The sequence below is a fragment of the Triticum dicoccoides genome, chromosome 6A (assembly GCF_002162155.2).
Source record: "Triticum dicoccoides isolate Atlit2015 ecotype Zavitan chromosome 6A, WEW_v2.0, whole genome shotgun sequence".
In the NCBI taxonomy this organism is placed as follows: domain Eukaryota; kingdom Viridiplantae; phylum Streptophyta; class Magnoliopsida; order Poales; family Poaceae; genus Triticum; species Triticum dicoccoides.
In genome coordinates this window covers 61970938-61978227 of record NC_041390.1, presented here as the reverse complement: position 1 = coordinate 61978227, position 7290 = coordinate 61970938, and positions in this window count along the sequence as shown.

Below are 7290 nucleotides of genomic sequence, written 5' to 3'. Positions count from 1 at the left end.
AATTTCAGAGTGAAGTTGAAAATCATCGTAACAAGAAAATAAAGTTTCTACGATCTGATCGTGGAGGAGAATATTTGAGTTGCGAGTTTGGTCTACATTTGAAACAATGCGGAATAGTTTCGCAACTCACGCCACCCGGAACACCACAGCGTAATGGTGTGTCCGAACGTCGTAATCGTACTTTACTAGATATGGTGCGATCTATGATGTCTCTTACTGATTTACCACTATTGTTTTGGGGTTATGCTTTAGAGACGGCTGCATTCACATTAAATAGGGCACCATCGAAATCCGTTGAGACGACGCCTTATGAATTGTGGTTTGGCAAGAAACCAAAGTTGTCGTTTATGAAAGTTTGGGGCTGCGATGCTTATGTGAAAAAGCTTCAACCTGATAAGCTCGAACCCAAATCGAAGAAATGTGTCTTCATACGATACCCAAAGGAGACTGGTGGATACACCTTCTATCACAGATCCGAAGGCAAGACATTCGTTGCTAAGAATGGATATTTTCTAGAGAAGGAGTTTCTCTCGAAAGAAGTGAGTGGGAGGAAAGTAGAACTTGATGAGGTAATTGTACCTGCTCCCTTATTGGAAAGTAGTACATCACAGAAACCGGTTTCTATGACACCTACACCAATTAGTGAGGAAGCTAATGATAATGATCATGAAACTTCAGACCAAGTTACTACCGAACCCCGTAGATCAACCAGAGTAAGATCCGCACCAGAGTGGTACGGTAATCCTGTTCTGGAAGTCATGCTACTAGATCATGATGAACCTATGAACTATGAAGAAGCGATGGTCAGCCCAGATTCCGCAAAATGGCTAGAAGCCATGCAATCTGAGATGGGATCCATGTATGAGAACAAAGTGTGGACTTTGGTTGACTTTCCCGTTGATCGGCAAGCAATTGAGAATAAATGGATCTTCAAGAAGAAGACTGACGCTGACGGTAATGTTACTGTCTACAAAGCTCGACTTGTTGCAAAAGGTTTTCGACAAGTTCAAGGGATTGACTACGATGAGACTTTCTCACCCATAGCGATGCTTAAGTCTGTCAGGATCATGTTAGCAATTGCCGCATTTTATGATTATGAAATTTGGCAGATGGATGTCAAAACTGCATTCCTGAATGGATTTCTGGAAGAAGAGTTGTATATGATGCAACCAAAAGGTTTTGTCGATCCAAAGGGAGCTAACAAAGTGTGCAAGCTCCAGTGATCCATTTATGGACTGGTGCAAGCCTCTCGGAGTTGGAATAAACGCTTTGATAGTGTGATCAAAGCATTTGGTTTTGTACAGACTTTTGGAGAAGCCTGTATTTACAAGAAAGTGAGTGGGAGCTCTGTAGCATTTCTGATATTATATGTGGATGACATATTACTGATTGGAAATGATATAGAATTTCTTGATAGCATAAAGGGATACTTGAATCAGAGTTTTTCAATGAAAGACCTCGGTGAAGCTGCTTACATATTGGGCATTAAGATCTATAGATATAGATCAAGACGCTTAATTGGACTTTCACAAAGCAAATACCTTGACAAAGTTTTGAAGAAGTTCAAAATGGATCAAGCAAAGAAAGGGTTCTTGCCTGTGTTAAAAGGTGTGAATTTGAGTAAGACTCAATGTCCGACCACCGCAGAAGATAGAGAGAAATGAAAGATGTTCCCTATGCTTCATCCATAGGCTCTATCATGTATGCAATGATGTGTACCAGACCTGATGTGTGCCTTGCTATAAGTCTAGCAGGGAGGTACCAAAGTATTCCAGGAGTGGATCACTGGATAGCGGTTAAGAACATCCTGAAGTACCTGAAAAGGACTAAGGATATGTTTCTCGTATATGGAGGTGACAAACAGCTCATCGTAAGGTTACGTACATGCAAGCTTTGACACTGATCCGGACGATTCTAAATCGCAAACCGGATACGTGTTTACATTGAACGGTGGAGCTGTCAGTTGGTGCAGTTCTAAACAAAGGGTCGTGGCGGGCTCTACATGTGAAGCGGAGTACATAGTTGCTTCGGAAGCAGCAAATGAAGGAGTCTAGATGAAGGAGTTCATATCCGATCTAGGTGTCATACCTAGTGCATTGGGTCCAATGAAAATCTTTTGTGACAATACTGGTGCAATTGCCTTGGCGAAGGAATCCAGATTTCACAAGAGAACCAAGCACATCAAGAGACGCTTCAATTCCATTTGGGATTTAGTCCAAGTGGGAGACATAGAAATTTGCAAGATACAGAATGTTGCAGACCCGCTGACTAAGCCTCTTCCACGAGCAAAACATGATCAGTACCAAGGCTCCATGGGTGTTAGAATCATTACTGTGTAATCTAGATTATTGACTCTAGTGCAAGTGGGAGACTGAAGGAAATATGCCCTAGAGGAAATAATAAAGTTATTATTTATTTCCTTATATCATGATAAATGTTTATTATTCATGCTAGATTTGTATTAACCGGAAACATAATACATGTGTGAATACATAGACAAACAGAGTGTCACTAGTATGCCTCTACTTGACTAGCTCGTTGATCAAAGATGGTTATGTTTCCTAACCATAGACATGAGTTGTCATTTGATTAACGAGATCACATCATTAGGAGAATGATGTGATTGACTTGACCCATGCCATTAGCTTAGCACTTGATCGTTTAGTTTGTTGCTATTGTTTTCTTCATAACTTATACATGTTCCTATGACTATGAGATTATGCAACTCCCGTTTACCGGAGGAACACTTTGTGTGCTACCAAACGTCACAACGTAACTAGGTGATTATAAAGGTGCTCTACAGGTGTCTCTGAAGGTACTTGTTGGGTTGGTGTATTTCGAGATTAGGATTTGTCACTCCGATTGTCGGAGAGGTATCTCTGGGCCCTTTCGGTAATGCACATCACTTAAGCCTTGCAAGCATTGCAACTAATGAGTTAGTTGCAGAATGATGTATTACGAAACGAGTAAAGAGACTTGCCGGTAACGAGATTGAACTAGGTATTGGAATACTGACGATCGAATCTCGGGCAAGTAACATACTGATGACAAAGGGAACAACGTATGTTTTTATGCGGTCTGACCAATAAAGATCTTCGTAGAATATGTAGGAGCCAATATGAGCATCCAGGTTCCGATATTGGTTATTGACCGGAGACGTGTCTCGGTCATGTCTACATAGTTCTCGAACCCGTAGGGTCCGCACGCTTAAAGTTCAGTGACGATCGTAATTAGGATTTTTGTGTTTTGATGTACCGAAGGATGTTCGGAGTCCTGGATGTGATCACGGACATGACGAGGAGTCTCGAAATGTTCGAGACATAAAGATTGATATATTGGAAGCCTATATTTGGATATTGGAATCGTTCTGGGTAAAATCGGGATTTTACCGGAGTACCGGGGGGTTACCGGAACCCCCCCCCCCCCGGAGGGCCGGACAGGGCAGGCCGCGCACCCCCTCCCCCCTAGTCCGAATAGGACAAGGAAGGGGGGCGGCGCCCCCTTTCCTCTTTTCCCCTTCCCCTTTCCTTCTCCAACAAGGCAAGAGGGGGGAGTCCTACTCCCGGTGGGAGTAGGACTCCTCCAGGCGCACCCCTAGGGGCCGACCGCACCTCCCCCCTCCCTCCTTTATATATGGGGGCAAGGGGGCACCCCATCACACACAAGTTGATCGTCGTGATCATTCCTTAGCCGTGTGCGGTGCCCCCTTCCACCATATTCCACCTCGGTCATATCGTAGCGGTGCTTAGGCGAAGCCCTGCATCGGTAGAACATCATCACCTTCATCACGTCGTCGTGCTGACGAAACTCTCCCTCAACACTCGGCTGGATCGGAGCTCGAGGGACGTCACTGAGTTGAACGTGTGCAGAACTCGGAGGTGCCGTATGTTCGGTACTTGGATCAGTCGGATCGGGAAGACGTACGACTACTTCCTCTATGTTGTGTCAACGCTTCCGTTGCTGGTCTATGAGGGTACGTAGACAACATTCTCCCCTCTCGTTGCTATGCATCACCATGATCTTGCGTGTGCATAGGAAATTTTTTGAAATTACTGCATTCCCCAACAACTCATACCTTGAAATTTTAGTGAGGGATCATCTTATAATGCTACCGCCGTACTAAGCAAAATAAGATGCATAAAAGATAAACATCACATGCAATCAGAATATGTGACATGATATGGCCATCATCATATTATGCCTTTGATCTCCATCTCCAAAGCACCATCATGATCTCCATCGTAGCGTCGTTGTCATCTCGACAACTATTGCTTCTACAAATATCGCTGACGCATAGTGATAAAGTAAAGCAATTACATGGCGATTGCATTTCATACAGTAAAGCGACAACCATAAGGCTCCTGCCAGTTGCCCATAACTTCTACAAAACATGATCATCTCATACAACAACGTACATCACATCATGTCTTGACCATATCACATCACAACATGCCTTGCAAAAACAAGTTAGACATCCTCTACTTTGTTGTTGCAAGTTTTACGTGGCTCCTACGGGCTTCTAGTAAGAACCATTCTTACCTACGCATCAAAACCACAACGATGTTTCGTCAAGTTCGCTGTTTTAACCTTCAACAAGGACTGGCCATAGTCAAATTCGATTCAACTAAAGTTGGAGAAATAGACACCCGTCAGCCACCTTTATGCAAAATAAGTTGCATGTCTGTCGGTGGAACTGGTCTCATGAACATGGTCATGTAAGGTTGGTCCGGGCTGCTTCATCCAACAATACCGCCGAACCAAAATAAGACGTTGGTGGTAAGCACTATGACTATCATTGTACAGAACTATTTGTGTTCTACTCGTGCATATCATCTACGCATAGACCTGGCTCTGATACCACTGTTGGGAAATGTAGCATGCAATTTTGAAAAAAATTCCTATGATCACGGAAGATCTATCTAGGAGATGCATAGAAACGAGAGGAGGTGAGTGTGTCCACGTAACCTCATAGACCGAAAGTGGAAGTGTTAACTTAACGCGGTTGATGTAGCCAAACGTCTTCTCGATTCAACCGATCAAGCACCGAACGTACGACACCTCCGAGTTCTGTACATGTTTAGCTCGATGACGTCCCTCGAACTCTTGAACCAGCAAAGTGTCGAGGGAGATTTTCGTCAGCACGACGGTGTGGTGACAGTGATGGTGATGTGATCCACGCAGGGCTTCATCTAACCACTATGACAATATGATCGGATGAGTAAACTGTGGAGGGGGGCACCGCACACAGCTAAGAAACGAATGATGTGCTTAGAGGTGCCCCCGCCCCGTATATAAAGGAGGGAGAGGGGTGGAGGCTGGCCTAGGGCACGCCAAGTGGGGAGGAATCCCACTTGGACTCCTAGTCCTATTCCCCCCTTCCTTCTATCGGAGGGGGAAAGGGGGAAGGACAGGGAGAGGGAAAAGGAAAGGAGGGTTGCGCCCCCTCCCCTTGTCCAATTCGGACTCCCTAGGGGGGCACACGCCACCCCCTTGTGGGCTGCCTTGCCTCTTCCTAATGGCTCATATGGCCCATTACTTCCCCTGGGGGTTCCGGTAACCCCTTGGTACTCCGATAAATACCCGAAACATTCCGGAACAATTCTGGTGTCCGAATACTATCGTCCAATATATCAATCTTTACCCCTAGACCATTTCGAGACTCCTCGTCATGTCCATGATCTCATCCAGGACTCCAAACAATCTCCGGTCACCAAAACACATAACTCATAATACAAATCGTCATCGAACATTAAGTGTGCGGACCCTACGGGTTCGAGAACTATGTAGACATGACCGAGACACATCTCCGATCAATAACTAATAGCGGAACCTGGATGCTCATATTGGTTCCTACATATTCTACAAAGATCTTTATCGGTCAAACCGCAATGACAACATACGTCATTCCCTTTGTCATCGGTATGTTACTTGCCCAAGATTCGATCATCGGTATCTTCATACCTAGTTCAATCTCATTACCGTCAAGTCTCTTTACTTGTTCCGTAATGCATCATCCTACAACATATGTCATTCCCTTTGTCATCGGTATGTTACTTGCCCGAGATTCGATCATCGGTATCTTCATACCTAGTTCAATCTCATTACCGTCAAGTCTCTTTACTTGTTCCGTAATGCATCATCCTATGACTAACTCATTAGTCACATTGCTTGCAAGTCTTATCATGATGTGCATTACCAAGAGGGCCCAGAGATACCCCTCCGATATTTGGAGTGAAAAATCATAATCTCGAACTATGCCAACCCAACAAACACCTTCGGAGATACTTGTAGAGCATCTTTATAATCACCTAGTTACGTTGTGACGTTTCATAGCACACAAGGTATTCCTCCGGTATTCAGGAGTTGCATAATCTCATAGTCAAAGGAATATGTATAAGTCATGAAGAAAGCAATAGCAATAAAACTTAACAATCATTATGCTAAACTAAAGGATGGGTTTTGTCCATCACATCATTCTCCTAATGATGTGATCCCGTTCATCAAATGACAACACATGTCTATGGTTAGGAAAACTTAACCATCTTTGATTAAAGAGCTAGTCTAGTAGAGGCATACTAGGGACACTGTGTTTTGTCTATGTATCCACACATGTATCAAGTTTCCGGTTAATACAATTACAGCATGAATAATAAATATTTATCATGATATGAGGAAATATGAAATAACAAATTTATTATTGCCTCTAGGGCATATTTCCTTCACCAACCGCCGCACGCTCGCTGGATCCGCCATCGTGCGCGCTGGATCCGCCTCCTCGTGTTGTTCTTCCCTCCATCCGCTAGAGCCACTGATACGTATATTTTGCATCATGCTTTTATATCGATATTTATTGCATTATGGGATGTTACTACACATTATGTCACAGTACTTATGACTTTTCTCTCTTATTTTACAAGGTTTACATGAAGAGGGAGAATGCCGGCAGCTGGGATTCTTGGCTGGAAAAGGAGCAAATATTAGAACCCTATTCTGCACAACTCCAAAAGTCTTGAAACTTCTCGGGAGCATGTTTTGGAATATATAAAAGATACTGGCGAAAGAATTAACCAGAGCGGGCCCACACCCTCGCCACGAGGGTGGGGGCGCGCCCTACGCCCCTGGGTGCGCCCCCTATCTCGTGGGCCCCCTGGCAGGCCTTCGGTGCCCATCTTCTGCTATATGAAGTCTTTTGTCCGAGAAAAAATCATAAGCAAGCTTTCGGGAGGAAACTCCGCCACCACGAGGCGGAACCTTGGCGGAACCAATCTAGGGCTCCGGCGGAGCGGTTCT